At 37.9% G+C, this 20,728-nt stretch overlaps 2 protein-coding genes across 2 annotated transcripts in view; one reads left to right on the top strand and one right to left on the bottom strand.

Annotated features, from left to right (window-relative positions):
- Ass (argininosuccinate synthase) overlaps positions 1–14,635 on the bottom strand; it is a 271,035-nt gene extending 256,400 nt beyond the window's left edge. The window contains exon 1 of the mRNA XM_090396642.1: positions 14,530–14,635. The gene's annotated coding sequence lies outside the window, so the exon portion shown is untranslated. The remainder of the gene's footprint in view (positions 1–14,529) is intronic.
- Positions 14,636–14,735: 100 nt separating this feature from the next.
- LOC150103955 (spectrin alpha chain-like) overlaps positions 14,736–20,728 on the top strand; it is an 850,682-nt gene continuing 844,689 nt past the window's right edge. The window contains exon 1 of the mRNA XM_090397194.1: positions 14,736–14,822. The gene's annotated coding sequence lies outside the window, so the exon portion shown is untranslated. The remainder of the gene's footprint in view (positions 14,823–20,728) is intronic.

Here is a 20,728-nt window from a genome sequence, read left to right as displayed (position 1 = left end):
CACCAGTCCTGATCTCAAAAATATCCTCTGAATTAATCCTATAGAATTCCTTTAGCAATTTGAATGTCTCAATCATATCTCCCCTCCTCCGCCTATCAACTAGTTTCTGCAACCCACAAATCTTCAACCTGTTCTCATATGGTTCATTCCATAGACCTGTTATCATCTTAGTCACTCGCCTCTGGATCCTCTCCACCTCCTCCCCATCAAGAAGGAACCGAGGTGACCAAATCTGGGCACAGTAGTCGAGATGAGGTCTTATCAGGGCTCAGTACAGTGGTACAATAACTTGCTTGTCTCTGCTCGTCAAAGTATTTTTCAACAACCAAGTGAGTTGATGAGCTGATTTAGCTCCTTTTGCAGTGTGCCCCCTAAACTTCATCTCCTTATCCACAAACACTCCCAAGTCCCTGGCCTCATCAATCTCTTGGAGTACAGTTCCACTAATGTGGTATACTGATGCTAATCTTTTCACCCCAAAATGCATAACCTTACATTTTGTCACATTAAATTGACATCCATTCTCCTTAGCCCAGAACTCCAATCTATCTAAGTCATCCTGCAAGACGTTGACATCTTCTGCATTCACTATTGCCCTACCCAACTTTGCATCATCAGCGAACAAATGAATTGTTCCACTTAGATCCTTCCCTATATCGTTAATGAACAGATTAAACAGCAGTGGTCCAAGAACAGAACCCTGCGGCACACCACTAGTCACAGGCCGTCTTTTGGACTCTACTCCTGAATAAACTACTCTTTGATATCTCTCCATCAACCAACCACCTATCCATCTCACCAACTCTATATCCATTCTCATATGTTGTAGTTTACGGATTAGAATTCCATGTGGTATCCTGTCAAACGCCTTTGCCAGGTCCAGCAGTACCATTGTAAACCCATTTCCCTTATCCAGTTCAGCCGTCACCTTGTTATAAAATTTGAGCAAGTTACTGAAGCATGATCTACCCTTCACAAAGCCATGCTGTCCCCTGTACAGTACTCGTTTTCATCAATCCATTCCTGTATTTTTCCCTTGACTAGTTTCTCTAAGACCTTGACAACGACTCCTGATATGCTGATCGGTCTGTAATTTGCAACCGTAGTCTTGGATCCTCCTTTATGCAGTGAAACTATTTTCCCCTCTTTCCACACCTTCGGGACTAAGCCAGACCTGAGACTCAGATTAAACAACATGGTCAAGGGCATTGATAATTCTTTAGCCGCTTCACGCAAGACCCGTGCCGGTATACCATCCAATCCCACAGATGTGTTCACATTAAGGTTCTGTAATAAACTAGTCACCTCCACTTCATTCATCACTATTCCCGTATAAACTAATGGATCCTTCACTTTTTCAATGTCACCACCTGGATGATATGCTTTTGCTAAGTGCGCGCTCAGTAACTCCACTATATCGACTGATTTAGTGACCTCCTTACCATCGTCATTCCTTAAAATCATTTTGCCATGTACAGTTTTTTTCTTGCTTGCAGCGTATTGAAAGAACTGTTTTGGATTCTCTTTTGCTTGCAAAGCTAATTTCCTTTCATAATCCGCTTTTGCTTTTTTTTACCACACTCGTTACTTTTCTGGCCTGCACTTTATACCGTTCGTGTGCCTGCAGGTCACGTTTCTCTTTAAATTCCCTCCACAGTTGTTTCTTTTTTTGCAGCTCAAGCTTAATGGTGTAATTCATCCATTTAACCCCTACTTGTTTTACTATTCGTACCTTAGGTATAAAATCAGCCATTACCTCCTGTAAATGCTCCTTGACCACTTCCCACACTCTATCGACATCCAGCCCTTTCAGTTGTACATGCCATGGCACTGATTCAAGCAATCTCCTAAGCTTGTCATACTTGCCAGCACGGTAATTCCACATATACCCTGTCTTAATTGAAAATTCCACACCTTTAGCCACCTTCCAGGTCAAGACCTTATGATCACTCTCACCAATAGGTGGAAACATGGTCATATTCATTACAGTCAAATTCTCAGATGCTATTACCAGGTCAAGCACTTTCACACCCCTAGTATTTTCAATTACATGCTGTCTCAGATAGTTATCCCTTAATAATTGAATAAAATCCTTTTCCTTCCTCACATGTGTCCTCTCCTCCTTCCAATCAATGTTACCATAGTTGAAATCCCCCATAATAATTACCCTCCTTCCACTCATTTCATCAATTTCCCTATGCATACTATCTCCACCATCTATTCCATCACCTGGTCTATAGCAGCACCCAACTGTATATTTTATTCAGCCAGTCTCAATCTCACACCAAATAGCCTCAAATGAGCTCTTTTCACTATCCTGCGATACAACTTCAATTCTCCTTGGCTGCAGTTTATCAGCTCTCATCAATAATACCCCTCCCCCCTTTTATCCATTCTGTCCCTCCTAAACACACTATAACCTACACATTCTATCCCACTAACTATATCTTCTTCCATCAGCCATGTTTCACTAATGCCAATAACCTGTGGCCAGGAAGAGCCAATCAATGCCAAAAATTCTTCCTTCTTGTTCCTAATACTCCTGGCATTAGTATACATGAAATGCAGTGATCCCTTAGTCCCACCCCTATATTGATACGTTATTCAAAATGACCCATTCCCATTTTTTGTCCTTAGTGCTGGCTCGGGTACATTATATACATTCTTACACTCATCTGTCTCACTGATGTCTGCATATCCCTTCCCCCCCCCTTGGTAGTTCTAGTTTCTCTGGTTTTGCACATCCATTTTCACTTCATTCAGCAACACTCTTTCCAGTCTCCGCACACCAAGTCCATTCAAATGCAGGCCATCCATCTTGTATAAGTCCTTTCGCCCTTCAAACTCATTCCACACGTCCACGAATTCCACACGACACCGTCTGCATAACCTATGCAGACGGTGTGGTCTGCATAACCCATTATTATTGGAATCGTGAGAGGAATTGATATATCATGAGATACTGTATCAAAAGTTTTCTATGTGCATATGTAAAAATCTTTTTTTTTTTTTTTTTTTTTTTTTTTCACAAGGAGTCCAAATACTCATCGTGAGAGGACATTATTCCACTAAACACAGCTCTCCTACTTAATTGTCCAACGACACATAACAACATCTATTGCCCACCACCACCAATAGTATTTTTTGTTTGTAAATTATGTGTTCTCTTGGCCCAAATTGTCTGTATGTGTGTCGAAAATCCCAAGCAAACTAATAGTATGCTTAGAAGAGTGATCGTTGATTAATATATGTGTACACAATATTTCTCTGAAATATAGTACTGTGCGAATATTTATTTCAATATAGTGCATCTTTAGTCTATGTTTACCATACCTTAAACGCCTTATATTCTTTATTACCCCTGAATTTTCTGCATGCTCTTTTAAGGTGCAACCTAAAATGACAATATCAGAAAACCACTTAATAATATTAATATTCAAGAATGCGAAACAGTGTTAATCTAAGATTACGGTTACTTAAATGAGCAAAGATAATCTAAGCACATAATCAGAATGGAAGATGAGTGATTAGTGTTATAAAAGTGTCATCCAATGGCAAGAAAATAACTAGAAGATGGCCAGAATATAGACTATAATGCAGTTAAAATGCTTTAACACTATAACTGCATCCTTGTCTATATCTTGGTATAAGAGCTGATCAAATTTGACAGCCGCAGGAATCCAGTCGTAACATATTGCTAGACTGTTATAAAATGTAGTTCACTTCATGACAGTATACTTCATAAAATTACTCGTAAGATGATGATGAATGGTGTGATTGGTATCTGTTGTGCCTTTTTAACCTTCTGTATCTATGGAAATAGTCGATCCATGAGAGATCATTATCTATATGAAGAAAAAGTGTCAGAGAGAGAGAGAGAGAGAGAGAGAGAGAGGGGGGGGGGGGGGCTCTGTTAGCACAGCAGTTGTAGACGTTCAACAAGATTATATCATAGTATTATATCGTTATATGCTCTTAGGGATGCACTGGTGGCAACAAGAGCCTCCGTAGCTCAGTATAGACGAAGCCCTTTGGTCGGAAAGACCTGGGTTCGATTCCCGTTCATGACGTGAGGAATCTTTATCTGATCTCTTTCGACTAAAGGTGAGTTAGCCGGTCTCATACGGAGATAGAGGGTTTTTTCACCCAGAAACTCGGGTTTTTCGTCCCCTCAGAACAGGCAAACAGCCACGTGAACACACACACACACATACACTCTACAGTCATAAAATACATACAGTACTTAATTTCTCACTAGGAGGGCTCAACCAGTCCTAAGGGACGGTCTAGGAACAGGGAAACCCCACACGAATAAAATAAAAAAATAAGCTGATGACAACTGACGGTTTAGTCTTTGCTAACAGGGCCACCGCTTGTAGGTGTGCAGGTTGTTCACCATACAAGAGCTGCCAATGAAAGGGGAGGCATTTTGATTGATTATATGTATAATAAAATTTATTATGGCACCATTTAAGGAATCCCAGAATTATATACACAATGTCCGTATGATGATGTATCCGGCCTGTATTCATTTAGACATAGTACAGCCGTGGTTACAAGTGTCTGGTATTGTCATGTTATTGTATCTTGAGTGAACTTACGTGCATTTGAGTCGACTGTTTTTCGAGAGAAGCCTGCAAATATGGATAAGTGATATTTATTATATTGTAAAAGGTTGTAGCATATCGCTTGAGAAATTAATGTGTTTAATAAAAAAAAAAAAAATCAGCTAACGCCTTTTTATTCCCGTATACGGGCAGTAGGCGAAGCCATTTAACCCTATCTAACTTTTGGAGACTGAGTGGGCAGTTCAATCTCCACTGGTACCAATCAGAGATAGATGGCCCAAGGCTATCACTAATTAAGCGGTACACAGTGAAGAGAGACGGCTCAAATGTGCCGCCATCTCGTGGTCCCTAACCCTAACACAATATATTTAATGTCTGAAATAATGTGGGTTCTACGGTCGATTTTCTTGAGTTTACAGGACGAAAAACCCGAGTTTCCGGGAGGAAAAACCTGCTTGCCCGTGCCAGAGATCGACTAACTCGGGAACCGGTAGAAAAAAGGCTTAGAAAAATTTCCTCTAGTCGCCGACTAGACTCGAAACCAAGTCTTCTTTCGTGCGGCCAATATTGATTTCAAATATTGTTTATCAATTTATTTATTTATTTATTTATAATATAAGCCAACCCATCATGAAAATTCTTAAAAATTAGCAACAAACAACTTTACCAGAGTCCAATACAGGGGGGGGGGGAAGAAAAAAAATCGAACAAGAATTGGCTGGTCCCTTAGATAAATTCTTGATCGCAGAAACATCACATTTAGAAAAGAAACGAAAGATTTCGTCTACTGATGTTGAAGTTTTTTTGCGATATTAGACAGTACTCTATCATCTCTCATTGAAAGATTTATGTTGTTAAAGGAGAATAATGAAATATTTAAAATCTTCCATAATGTCAACGCATTGAAACAATGGAAGGAGGAAGATATCTTAAAATATTGCAAAGATTTACACTTGAAATTAAGCAACGACAAAAACCCAAATGATCGTGATATTGATGAAATGTCCTTTTCGAGGAACTCAAACTTTACAATGTTTCATTAAAAAAAAAAAAAAAAAGAGAGAGAGATATTCCCTCATGATTTGTTGAACTTCGTATATGAGAACAATTTACATGATTTCCGAATATTTTACAGGGTTCCGAATATTTCCGTTGTTTTAAGAATTTATCTAACACTACCAATATCAGCGGCTTCAGGGGAAAGAAGTTTCTTGAAACTGAAAATAATTAAAACTTATTTATGATCAACCATAATCCAAGGACGTTTAACAGTTTGTCTATAATATCTATAGAAAATGATGTTATGGATAGTTTAGACTTGGATGAATTAATTTTGTGGCATTAAAAGCACGAAAGGTACAACAGATTTTGTGATTTTATAAGGCATATGATGTGACTATTTATAAACTTATGCATTTCTTATGTGTACATGATCCAAAATTATTTTGTTCTACAAATAATTATATGCTTTACTTTTATATGTCATTTCCTTATTATGTTTTGTGTGATCTCTTGTACTTATTACTGTAATAAATATATATTATAATTATAAAAATGTTTTTTTAATGACTTTCATTGACTTTCAAGGGGGCAGTATTTTAAAGTTTGCACAAAGGAGGCTCATATGCACCCGGCGGTCCTGCTTGCTAATAATAAAGCAAACCAATAAAATAAGCATAAATGACACTTCTATAGTGAACTATTTCTCCCATATAAGCACTCTTAGACTAGGTTCATACAATGTTAATTCAGTAGAGAGGAAAAAAGAATCTCAAGCCACCGATGACGCTTACTAATAGGAAAAGGACTTTTAAATCTTGCTAATTATCGAATCTCACCTGGTTCAGGCAGCTGTGATAGTGAAATAAGCAGTAAGAAATTCTATTTATTCGAACGATTCTATAAAAGCTACGAGAGATGCTTAGTGTGGTTGCAAGAAAAATAAAATAAAATATGCACAATCAAAGTCTCCAAGCAATCATCAGTTTTGACAGCTTTTTCCACACTTGCGATGCATTTGGTGAATTGCAGGAAAAATAGCCTTGTTTACTTGGATTTAATATGTACAAATATTTAATTCTAATCACTGCTGTATCTTTCAAGAACAAGGCATAATGGCAATATTTTATTTTTATAATTTTCCACTATAAACAGTTCCGGTCAAATGAAGAGAAATCAATTCTGCCATAGGAATAAGAGGGGGGGGGGGAAACAACACAGAGGCAACAAGATTGCTTATAAAATACAGTAGGTCTATGAATATTCCAGAGCACAAACTGGAAAAAAAAAAAAAAAAAAAAAACTATTATTGAAAATTGTTACATAGATGATGAGATTTAAAATGTTGCTTGTAGATTTCTAATATAGTAATGAATGTTTTTATAAAGCTGCGGTTTCATTACAAAATAATAAAACATATATTTTATTATAATATTTTTAAAATAAAAATTTTAGATTATATTTAGATTCTATTCTTCAAATGATTGTTCATTTACAAAATGTTTCAAATAATACCTAAAGTTTGTTCTGTATTGGATGCGAAGTATAGCAGATATTGCCGCCATTTAGTGATCATAATCCATAACATCTGTATTCGCCTGAAATAGTGCGTTCTATGGTCAATTTTCTGAGATAATGAGTTAAAAACCAAAGTTTCTGGAATACTACTATTACTATCAACATGTCCACCATCATTACGTATTGAAACCGAGACACGATTCTGAATTTTTGAATAAATAATGTGATCCAGAATCACATTAGTTATTCTTGTCCGCAGATCGTTCTTAACATGTCCCTATAAAAAATCCAATGGGCTCAAATTTAGAATGTAGTGGCTAAGAGATTGCAGAGCACATGGCCAAGAGGATATGTGCCCAATGTCCACATCTACTAGTCAATCTGTTAGGAAAATTTTCATTCAGAAACTGTCTAACACTGAGAGCAAAGTGACATGGTGCACTATCTTATGGAAAAACTGTATCACATATTATAAGTCCTAAACGTGTTAGCTCAAATATAAAGTAATTCTACAGCATTTCCAAATAATTCTCATTATTAGAACCCGTTCTACAAAAAAAAGAATGGCCCAATTATGCGATCTTTTCCTAATGCACACAAAAAATTGACCTTAGGGAAATCGCTTCATAAATAAAATGACAATTGACAATTGACATTTATGACTTTAGGGGTGAAGCAAGATGCTTTTCATATTCCCCGCTATCTGTTGTGGTTACAGTGAGGTTGAAATTTATGAGCAGATTGCTCGCCCTGAATGGGCATGAGATTATGCATCGCTCGCTAAAGGAGGCTAATATAGCTTTTGGTCTTCTGTATTTGAATATGTCCGTTACCTCGTATGCTGCAGCTTGCTGAACCAAATCGTTAGGGTGTGTGGAAGTCTTTAGGAAAAACTTGGATGCTAAGAATTGTAGAAAAGAGAAAATATAAGGAATATTTGTATCTCTATGAAGCTGATTGTTTCTAACATACCACGTTGCGTTCAGAATCATTCTCAAGCACTTGTTCTGTACTCGTTGTATCTTGATAATGTTAGTATTAGAGGTGTTGCTCCAGGCTGGAGAGGCATAGGTGATTATAGGACGAATCGTCATCTGGTATAGTTGCAATTTGATTCTGTTGCTGAGCTTGCTATTTCTGTTTATTAACGGGTAGATCTGATCTATGACTTTATATGCCTTTGCGCACGTAGACTTGATGTGATGATTGAAAGATAGCTTTTTTTTTTTTGTCGAGAATTACACCCAGGTAATTTGTTTCTGTCTGCCAGGGAATTTTAGTATTGAATAGTAACACATCTCCTGCAGGAGACATTGGCCTTTTTGAGAAAAGAACGGCTGAGCTTTTCTGGGGGTTAACTTCGAATCTCCACTTGGAGAACCAACCCTCTTTAGAAGGTTTTCTTGAAGCTTTCTGGTAACGAAATGGGGTCGGAGAGATCTGGTTAGTATTGCTATATCGTCCGCATACAAGGCCAAAATGGAAGACATCGGATTGTGCGGAATGTCCGACATGTATACAGAAAACAGCAATGGAGCTAGTAGGGATCCCTGCGGCACTCCAGCAAAGATATGGCGCTAGGATGAAGTAGAACCGTTGATTTTTACTTGCATTGATCTATTCTGAAGATATGAATGGATTAGATGAACCATTTTTAGTGAGGTACCAGCTGAGATAAGTTTGTGTAGGAGTCCAGAATGCCAGATTTTGTCAAATGCTTTGGATAGGTCTAGGAAAACAGCTCCTGTGTACTGGCGTCAGTTATAGCTGGTGGTGATGTATTCCACAATTCTGTGGATTTGCTGGGTAGTACTATGGTGTTGCCTAAAACCAAACTGTTCTTTAGGGAGGATGTTTAGGTCATTTACTGAGGTTTGGAGTCGTGAGAGGATGACCTTCTCCGCAACCTTACCCAGATTAGAGATAAGACTGATTGGACGATAATTTTGCGGTAGGTGTGGGTCTTTTGCCTGGTTTATGTATAGGAATTACATCAGCCAGTTTCCAGGTAGAAGGAAATAGTGAAATCTTAAGACTGCATTTATTATACTGGTCAGGTGCACTACAGCTTTCGAAGTAGCAGCTTGATCACCCTGTTTGAGATGCCATCTGGTCCAGGAGCTTTATTGTTCTTAAGTTTTTTAATAATATCATATAATTCAACAGGTGATGTGGATGCAATATGGTCAGCGCTGGTATCTGGGAGATTTAAAGCGTGTCTGACCTGTCTGTGGATTTTGTACAAGTAATTGAAATCTAAGTTGTTATAAGAGGGTGTGCACTGCTCCTCTAGATTCTTCACTACGGCCATTGACTTATCTACATCTGTGTGAACTAAGCCCTGGTTTGAGATTATGGGGGGAGGGAACTGTTTTTATTTCTGATGTTTCTCAGTTAACCCCCAGATAGAGTGATCAATAGGTGAGATAGAGGATAACGTTTTATCCCAAACTTGGTTTCTATGAGTTTTAAGTACATCTCTTACTGCCCCATTTATCCTGTTTAGAGCTGTTTTATCTTGTGGTGCAAGCGGTTTACGGAATCTTTTCCTAGCTCTGTTTTTGTCTCTGATCAAGTTCAGGATGTCTTCAGGCAAACGATCTGGGTTGCGGGAAGATTTGTAGGAGGAAGCTACCTTTATAGCAGAATTAATTTGTTTGTGAGATTTGTAACTGCAGTTTCTACTTCTTCTTTTGTGCCTATGTGAGGAATAGATTCAATACAATCCTTGAGTGCTGTTGACAGTCTTTCCCATGCAATGTAGGAGTGAGAAGGAGGACACAGGTATTCTTGATTTCCCAGCTGTAGTAGAATTGGATTGTGATCGGATGATAGTTCATCCATAGATATGATGCTGTATTGAAGTTTGATATCCTGCAGGATAGCTATATCCAGGATGTCAGCAGTGCCAAACGTACTGAGATGAGTTGGTTCGGTGGGGCCTGCTACAACAGTGTTGCTTGATCCTAAGTAATTAGAAGGGATACAACCATTCTCGTTGGTGGTTGTGCAATTCCACGAGGTGCTTGGAATTCAGAGAGCCCACAATTATAGTGGGCTCTCTGACGCATAAGATGGCATTTAGGTCAGAGTGAAGTAGAGATTTTTTGGGAGGGTTGTAAGTTGAGCAGATTTTCAGTTTGCCAGAAGCTGGTGACAATTTTCACGCCTGTGATCTCAAGGTTAGTGGTTGAAGGATTACTCACAGAGTGGTGCTTAATATAATTTTTAATGAAGATGGCAGTGCCGCCGCCTCTGTAGAGTAGTCTGTCATTTCTGTATAGGTGAAGACATCAGACAATCCTACAATCCCTTATTGTAGGATTGTCTGATGGTCTTAAATGGGTTTCACTGATTAATATATCATCTGGTTGATATCTATATGTGAAATTTCGGAGTTCCAGAATTTTGTTTTTGAGTCCATTTGCGTTCCAAGCAACTATCTGAAGTGATGCTGGAATAAGTTTGTTACTATTCATTTATGAGAGCTGTGAGGATGACCTGAGTTTTACGAAGAAAACTTTTAGTGGAGGTTTCAGTATGATAGGCTGAAATTTTGTAGTATGTTTGCTAGTGAGGCCGTAATTACAGCTGTTAGATTTTTAAGTGCTGTTGGTTGATTTTGTTCTGGTATTGGTCTATTTGTGCGGGTCACATCGGCATAACTTCTTGTTTGCTTTTGGGTGTCTCTATTTTTGGAAGTCTCCAATTTTGGCCGCTGAGTCTCCGGTTTTGAGGCCTGGGCCTCTGGTGTTCTTATCTGGTGTTCTTATAGGAGGAGGGCGTCCATCCGTCTGTTCTTTGGGTGCTGAGTACATCCTTTGTAGTTCGCAGGATGAGGGCCACTGTAGTTTGCACATTTGGCCGAGGTGGTCCTCGGCTTTGTGCAGATATTGGTTGGGTGGCTGTCCCCACATTTTAAACATCTATATTCTGCTCTACATAGATTCTGGGCATGGCCAAACTTCTGGCACCTGTGGCACTGCAGAGAAGATGATCTTTTCCGGAGTGGTTCTGGTGTAACGATGAGACCACAGACTGTTTTTAAGTTGTAGATATCCTTGTATATTTTATCAATCTCAACTAGGACTAATGGCATGGGAGTCTTGTCTGCTTTGTACATTCTGCTGACCTTGACTGGAGGCAGATCTTTTAAGTTTTTTTCGGAGCTGAGCGCAAAGGTATGATACTGGACGCCTCTGTCGTCCATTCTTTGGACAACCTTCTATAGTCTGTCACTGTTGCTGGCTGGATCTTTATGCCTTCATCTATGTTTTTGGCCTTAATGAAGCCAATGTGCAGATTGGACATTGTGGATCTTAAAGCTGCCGACTTCTGCTTTTCTCTAAGGATGATCGGAGGCACCTTTTCTTTGGGAGAAATAGCGGCGTCCGAACCCTGAGAATCCTGTTCCATTTCATTATTGTCATTGTGCGGTTCTGTTGCCCTTCGCTTTTTGCGTGCGCGCACTTCTACAAAGTCTGAAGGAGTAGAAGGCACCGATTCTAATTGATCTTCTACGACAATGTCTGTGACACTTTCCGGGGGAAACGTGTCGTACAATTTCACTTTTCCAGGCCAATTGTTGTTAAGTAGTTCACCTACTCTTATAAATTCTTTATATACCTCTTCGAATATTGTCTCATTTAGCTGTTTTTCCATGATTATCAATGTGAAGTAAAAAAAAAAAAAAAAGCTTACCGTGCAGCTGTAGTCTTACCGGCACTGCTACAGGACTTTGTACTGTTTTGGCAAGAGCACTGAATCAAAAATTGCATGATCTACAAGACACATAATGGAATAAAACGCACCACAATTCCAAAACTGACCAAGGACGCGCCAAACAAAAACTCCTGACTGATATAAATAAAATAAATTACCTAATACCTTTTATCCCTTTACAGGGTGTAGACGAGGCCTTTATATCCTACTAGCTTTTGGAGACAGTGGGCAGTTCAATCTCCACCAGTAGCCAATCAGAGGTAGCTGGCACATGTCTATCACTAATTATAGACGGCCACTGATGAAAAAGCTGGCAAACAAATGCTGTCATCTCTTAGTACCTAACGCTAACAGGAGATGTTACTGTCTGAAATAATGTGGGTACTACGGTCGATTTTCTTGAGTTTACGGGACGAAAAACCCCCGAGTTTCCTGTAGAAAAAACCTGCTTGTCCGTGCCAGAGATCGACTAACTCTGCAGCCGGTCGAAGAAAGGCTTAGAAAAAAAGCCTCCAGTCGGCGACTAGACTTGAACCTAAGTTCTAACTTCGAGCGACCAAGCGCAGAGGATGCACTTCCTCTGCGAAGTAAGTGGCACTTCCACTGAGCTACACAGACCTCAGAAATCGCTTTCATGTTCCTCAATTTATTGTGGCTTTTCGGTGTCCAATATATGGCATTTATGTCTATAATAATAATAATAATAATAATAATAATAATAATAATAATAATAATAATAATAATAATAATAATAATAATAATAATAATAATAATGTCTACTAATTTGGATGTTGCTTCATCAGAAAACACTAAATGGTCCATAAATGTTTGCTAAACTACAATAAAATAAATGAATCACTCTTAGTACATACTAAACTTCACTAAATTACATTTCTAATGTTTATTTATTTAATTTTTACAGATTGATTTTATCATGTAATAGTATGCGCGATGAAAATTTAAAACTGCACAAGGACTCTGTAAAGATCTTGTTTATTATTACGTAACACCTCCATGGAATTCAAGGACTCATCGCGGGACACTCCACCTCACAGAACCTACCGTCTATTGGACTTAATCCTCCATCTACTCAAAAATGTCATAATCCCTTAATATATATATATATATATATACACACACACACACACACAGACATCTACCGTCACTAATAGTATTTTTTGTGTAAATTGCGTGTGTACTGAAAAAAAAAAAAATCTGCTACTTTTATATATGAAATGGTTAACTTACCACCTGACGAGATTCGAACTCAGATCTTTTTCCAAGGGCACAAATCCTATTGTTCTTCCAATTGTGCTACGGAGGAACCAGCTCCTTTGCTAGGTACGTTTCATGAAATCGAACTTACAACGTGTGTGTTTGTACAATGCCACAATGTGTTTGTAACCTTCTGGTTACAAACACACATTGTGGCATGTCTTATATTAAATGGAAAATATTAGATTATATGTTAATTAAAACTGTTAGGTTAAAATGAGAAAATAGATATATGAAAGTATTCAAGAAAGGAATAAAAAAATTACACCCAAGTGCAACCTCGTTCTGATATCATACAGAGTAGCTAAAAATAGACTCCGAAGTTATAAATAAACTCCGAGGAGAAAACATTCGCCACAGAAACATCGTTTTTAAACTTCTCACCTAGCGAAAATACGTTAAATTAAAATACGCTACTATTAAAACCAATGCACTAAATCCATGTGAACGGCCATGGGCGTAAAATTGGATATTTTATACTATATTTACTTCTACACACTAATGCTGTGTGAAACTCTTCCATTGTTCTTCAACTCAGTCCAATTTCAAACGGAATTCCATTTTGAACTATTTCAGGAAAACAATACCATGACAATAAACAGGATCTACCCACTTTAAAATTACAGAAGGAAGTGACTGCATAGATATGTTCCATTAAATATTTCGTTTTTACAATAATTAACATATAATTAACCAGTTAAATAATCATGTTTCTGAAACATTTTTAATTAACATATCGAAATATATCTCTAATCACAGTTTTTCTGATCATTTTTACCTAGCTGTGATTTTCCCTCCCAAATCTTTGTAAATAATCGTGTTGTATAATGCATAATACTTTATAATTTTCTGTTCCCTTGCAGCCTTCTTGACTGAATATGGGGAATAGGAAATAACATCTTGAATTATCTTCTGAAATATCCTCTTATCACTTCAGGCTATATCCGGTCTACTTTGAAAGGGTTGAAACTTAGTGACGTCAAAATATGGCATTTTTATCATTCCATTCGTACTTTTTCTTCGTATGTCAGATTTCACGTGCACACGCAGTTCTGCAACAGACACTGTGCGACCCCTGAGCTGCCTAAGAAAAGTTCTAATAGCATATATCACAATACGTCTGATGGTGATGACGTGTTTTAAGTATTGCCACATGTTCATTATTATTTTTTTATAAACGTTGACATCTCTCTCTCTCTCTGGAAATTTATTTTTCAAAATAAAGTTTCAAATTCTATCAACAGGAATATAAAATTTAATCTTTAACTTACAGTGTGAGCACTTCGTGTTTGGTATGGTGAATATAATGGACTTTTAACGAGTTTTTTCTCGACGAGTTAATTATAATACTCATAAATATTATGCCAATGCAAAATTTAGTAATCTTGGGAAGTTTCTCTCCCAGAAATTCTATCAACAGGAATATAAAAATTAATCTTTAACTTACAGTGCGAGCACTTCGTGTTTGGTATAGTGAATACAATGGACTTTTAACGAGTTAATTATAATACTCATAAATATTATGCCAATGCAAGATTTAGTAAATTGGGAAGTTTCTCTCCCAGAAATTTTTAATATACTAAATACGAAAGTTACGTAAGAATAAGCGATTATAGTGGTTGAGAGGAGAGAACACATCAGACTGTTATAGGAGTCGAATGGTGTTTATATTACTTTTCGAGAGTTTCAAGTCCAGAATGTTATGATAGATTCAGGTATAAAAGAAGATCGTGAGTTCCGGTAAGTTGGGGTAAATTTGTTATTTTATCGGATGATAGTAAACTTAATTGTACATATAATGTCTCTACCTTATTTGGCGCAATCGCAGAGGAGACGCACGTGGTTAATAATTGCAACAGTTTTATATGAAAATGCTTTTATGTACGTAACGTCAGAACTCTAGTTAAGGATTAATAATAACAGAGCTGGCTAGTTTTAACTAAATAATACTATACTAAGGAAGCTTTGCGAGTTAATGTCCAATAACAAGTGTAATGTTAAGTATGACATAATTAGGTATTAGGAGAATAAGAAAATTACGCAAGTGCAAAATAAAAAAAAAACTGGAATTCCATAACATGTAAGTTTTGTGTTACATCAGGTATGATGTAACACAAATTTATGCTAATATTCATTCTTAAGTGTAAATATTTTGTAAATGCATTTTTAAAATTTTAAATGTCAAAATATTTATATCAAATGTACACGAATTTATATTTACATGAATATTTACATCAAATTTACGCTTTATATCAAATAATTACATCAATTACTAACAAATTAACAATTCATGTAAGCGTAAGTTTATGTTAAGTGTAACACAGTGATAATCAACTTGTATCCGTTTATTTAATTTATGTAATTTTTTCAGTGCATATCAGGTATACTTTCTCGCTAGTTAGAGATATCTGTATTATTACTGGAATTGCTCTCCACGAACTTGGGAACAGCGACAAAACAGAGGGGGGGGGGGCTATAGTATGAGAGATATCTGTTGTAATGTTTGGATTTTCCAAAATCAACCAATGGCTATGAGTCCAGTGTATTATGTCTGTTAAGTGTGTTTCATCCCGAAGAGGTAGAGCAAATTGGCCTGTTCTGCGGGATGAAATAGCAACGGCCACAAAGCAGACCCAATGGTATGATTTGAGACCGTTGCTGTTTAACTTGTTTGTTAATGATATTGGGAGAGGTCTGAATGGCGATATGCACTTGTTTGCACTTGATGCAAAGGGGAGTAGAGCGGATGCTGTGGGTTTGCAAGAATTGAATGCACAAGCAAGTGAAGTTGTCTCTTCACTGTTGCAAAGTGCAAGGTTTTAAAATTTGGAATCAAAGAAGGGATGTGAAGTATACAGTTGGTGGCAATATTTTGGAAGAGGTAGAGGAAATAAAGAGATCTGCGAGTGATTCTGGACAAAGACCTACATTGCTAAAATTGGGAGGGCAGCACAGCGGATTATTGGAATGATGCGAAGGATACTACACAGTTTGCAGAAACTGATGAATAGGAAAAGTAGTGGGATTTGACTTTGATACTGTATATAAGTTGCTTAGGGATTATTACTAGATTAATGTGGAAACGATTTTACATAGAAATAGAGGAAGAAGGGGGGGGCTAAAAAGAGTTAATTTCTAGAAGCCGTATAAGGAGGATGTGAACAAGGGGTATGCAAGTTTTTTTTTTTTTTTTTTTTTTTTTTTTTGCGCAGAGAGTGGTGAGTGATTGGAATGCATTGTAATAATAATAATAATATAATTTGCTAAATATTTCTTTATCTTCTACCTCTGTGGCAAACTAAAGTATCATGCAGTTATATCTTTTTTAATGATAATTGCAACTCCTGTCGTGTGATCACTAACTTGCTTATTGGAGACCTGAAGTGGCTCTTGAAATAGTTCTTCCATTTATTGTAACTACATTACTGTGGGTGCATAAAATATACATCTTAGTGCAAAATTTGTAAAAACAAAGGTGATAAAACTAATGTATATGCATGAGCGCATATGCACATATTTCTGTAATATGAACAGAATATGGAGGATTATCATTAGAAGTCTAGGAAAGGAACCCACACTAACAGGTACCTACTAGCAAACAAGCTCATTCCATCACCCTCAACAAATATTATGTATAATCAAAACCGTAAAAAAAAAAAAAAAAAAAAAAAAAAACCCAGAGCTTTAACCATACTGAAAATGATGACATCAAACGAAAAAATGAACTACAAATCCTATTTCACTAGTTCCTCCAAAATGGACAGGTATAGTTCGCCCACCGATTAGAGATCCTTCGACACTTCTGCGCTCGTCAGAAAAAGGAGAATCCATTCCGATAATAGGGTAATCAGTCCGTATTGTGGGATGAGTTGTTTATTATTACACGTCGAAAAATTAACTTCTCTTTTATGATTATTGTAGTTAATTATGTTGCTTGTATAACAGTTGGAAAATTTTACCTATAAAACACGTGATTTCGCGTGTTGGCGACCAATTCGTACGTCCTTCATTTCTTTCTTCCCTTCAGCATGAATCGACTATTCTTGGCAAGACGCCAAGCAGAGACCTACAAACGGTGGGCGAACTATACTAAACAAACTCCTATTTATTGACGAACCATCCCGTGATAACATAGAAATTAATTACAAAGGAGCAGTATCTTGCCCATACGTTGGCAATGTATCAAGATAAATAGCCAAAATATTAAAGGCAGTGAACATCAGAATGGCATTTAAACCAGCCAACATCTTATGAAGCTTTCTACGCTTCCCTAAAGACAAAGTTCTATTTCATAAACATCCGGCTGTATACACGATTCCGAGCTCTTGTGGGAAGATGTACGTAGGTCAGAGTGGGGGAAGTGTTGAAAACAAACGGGAAGACAAAAGTGGACTCGTAGCGTACATCCTCAGGGAACATCAGTCGATAAATTGGCAAGCATCCTCCTTGCCATACTTAGAAGGGAATTACTTCGATTGGTTGTTCAAGGAGTCCTCTGAGGTCATTCGTTCAAAATGCACGCTAAATAGAAATCAATGAATGATCCTTCCCGACATCTGAAAAATTATTAACGTGTAAAATTAGAGACTTGTCCTATGCAAGCAATCACATACAAAGTTTACGCAACAATGGAGAGATGTAAGTAACATTCCTTCACGCGTTATTCCCACTTCCTATGCAGGGTCAGCGTGTTACTTAGATGCGACTTCTTGTTAGTACCACTCCCAACCGACCTGTCGCCTAGTCTGCTGCTGGGGGGGGGGATATATTCTTGGCTGTAGGAGCGTATGTTCACGGGGTCGGTTTGCCTGCTTGCGGGATGAAAAACGACAGATAAACTGGCGGAAAAAACCCTACTGCCCGCGCCCAAGACCGGCTAACTTGGATATACCTGAGGAAGATCCTCAAATTCCTCACGTCTTCGACGGGAATAGAACCTGGGACACTCTTTCCCCAGGCACATGGTTGCGAAGCGCAAAGCCAATAGGCTAACCGCGCGGACTATCATTCCAGTCTTTTGAATTATAGATATTAAACTGCTGTTAGAAAACGTTTAATTTTTTGCCGTTTTTTATTTATGTTAAGTAACCTCCCGATGATGCTGTTAGTCATATAAACAGCGAACTATGTAGAGGAAATACTGTACATCTAGTATAAATATAAGTATATTTATCATGGGTCAAAGATTAAGGATATAACTGAGGCTGTGAAATTGCAGAAAGATAGAGCGAGTGAGATTATTGCAGTTATAGGGACGAATGATATAGGTAGAGAAAGATTTTCTGTGAGACAGAATTTGAAGGATTTAATGATAGCAATGAATGAAAAGAGCGAGAGTGAAAAGATCATGAGTGTGCTACCAAGATTTGATAGTGATGAATTAAACAGAAGAGCAATTGTAGTAAATGGAATGATGTCAAGATTGTGTAAAAGTTTCTGCAAAGAAATGAAACTGAATATTTATTTTATGAATGTCTGGGATGAGTTTGATAAAAGGAAGGAGTATTTTAAGAGAGATGGTTTGCACTTAAATGGATTGCGCGCTTTGGCATTTAGAACATTTATTGATAAAGGATAGAGTAAATGGTCAAAAAACAGGGAAACAGGATTTGCCAGGAAGAAAGGGGATAGAGTCAACTGTAAGTAGTACTGAGGTTATTAATCGCTGTGAATTTGGGATTAATTTAATTCCAAATCTGTTGCCGCTGTATGATAGAGAAGAGTTGAGAAGGAGGGCCATAATTGCAAATGATCTTATGCGCAGGTTATGCAGGAGGAGTGGTGTGGAGTTTGTGCACGTATGGAGTGAGTTTGATGGGCGAAAGGACTTATATAAGATGGATGGTTTGCATCTGAATGGATTTGGTGTGCTGAGACTGGAAAAATTGTTGCTGAATGAAGTGAAAATGGATGTGCAGAACCAGGGAAACTAGAACTACCAAGGAGGGGGGGGGAGTGGATATGAAGATATCAGGGAGGCAGTTGAGTGTAAGAATGTGTATAATATGCCTGAGCTGGTACGAAGGACAACAAATCAGAATGGGATAGTTAGTATAAGGCATCAAGATAGGGATGGGACTAACACGCTTCTGCACTTCGTGTATACTAATGCCAGGAGTATTAGGAACAAGAACGAAGAATTTTGGGCCTTGGTTGGCTCTTCCTGGCCACAGGTTATTGGCATTAGTGAAACATGGCTGACGGAAGATGATATAGTTAATGGGATAGAATGTGTAGGTTATAGTGTGTTTAGGAGGGACAGAGAGAATAAAATGGGGGAGAAGTGTTATTGATGATAGCTGATGAACTGCAGCCAAGGAGAATTGAAGTTGAATTGCAGGATAGTGAAAAGAGCTCATTTGAGGCTATTTGGTGTGAGATTGAGACTGGCAGAACAAAATATACAGTTAGGTGCTGCTATAGACCAGGTGATGGAATAGATGGTGGAGATAGTATGCATAGACAAATAGACGCAATGAGTGGCAGCAGGGTAATTATTATGAGGGATTTTAAATATGGTAACATTGATTGGAAGGAGGAGAGGACACATGGGAGGAAGGAATTGGATTTTATGCAGTTATTAAGGGATAACTACCTGACACAGCATGTAATGGAATATACTAGGGGTTCGAGAGTGCTTGACCTAGTAATTGCATCTGAGAATTTGACTGTAATGAATATGACCACGTTGCCACCAATTGGTGTGAGTGATCATAATGTCTTGACCTGGGAGATGGCTAAATGTGTGGAATTTTCAATTAAGAAAGGGTACATGTGGAATTACCGGGCTGGTAAGTATGACAAGCTTAGAAGATTGCTTGGTTCAGTGCCATGGCATGTAAAACTGCAAGGGCTGGAGGTTGATAGTGCATGGGAAGCGGTAAAGGAGCGTTTGAAGGAGGTAATGGCTGACTGTATACCTAGAGTCCGGATAGTAAATCAAATAGGGGTTAAATGGATGAATAACACCATTAAGCTTGAGCTGCAAAAAAAGAAACAACTGTGGAGGGAATTTAAGCAGAAAGGTGACCTGCAGGCCCATGAACAGTATAAAGCACAGTCCAGAAAGGTAACGAGTGTGATAAGAAAAACAACAGCGGATTATGAAAGGAAATTAGCCATGCAAGCTAAAGAGAATCCCAAACAGTTTTTTTCGATATGCTGCAAGTAAAAGAAAAAATATATACGGCAGAATGATTTTGAGGAATTCCGATGGTAGGGAGGTAACTGAATCAGTTGATATAGTGGAATTACTGAGCGAGCACTTTGCAAGTGTTTATCATCCAGGTGGTGATATTGCAGGAATGAAGGAACCAATAGCTTATACGGGAATTGAGGTGAATGAAATGGAGGTGAATAGTATATTACAAAACCTTAATGTGAATACATCTGTGTGATTGGATGGTATACCAGCTGGGGTCTTACCTGAAACGGCTAAAGAATTGTCAGTGCCCTTGACCATTTTGTTTAATTTGAGTCTCGCGTCTGGGTTAGTCCCGAAGGGTGGTGGACAGCATGATTTTGTAAAGGGTAGTTCATGCCTCACTAACTTGCTTACGTTTTATAACACAGTGACGGATGAACTGGATAAAGGTAATGGGTACACAGTGATACTGCTTGACCTTGCTAAGGCCTTTGACAGGATA

The sequence above is a fragment of the Typopeltis vanoorti genome, chromosome 8 (assembly GCF_054136105.1).
Source record: "Typopeltis vanoorti isolate ZY-2024b chromosome 8, IOZ_Tvanoo_1.0, whole genome shotgun sequence".
Lineage (NCBI taxonomy): Eukaryota > Metazoa > Arthropoda > Arachnida > Uropygi > Thelyphonidae > Typopeltis > Typopeltis vanoorti.
This window is presented reverse-complemented; position numbering and strand designations above follow the sequence as displayed.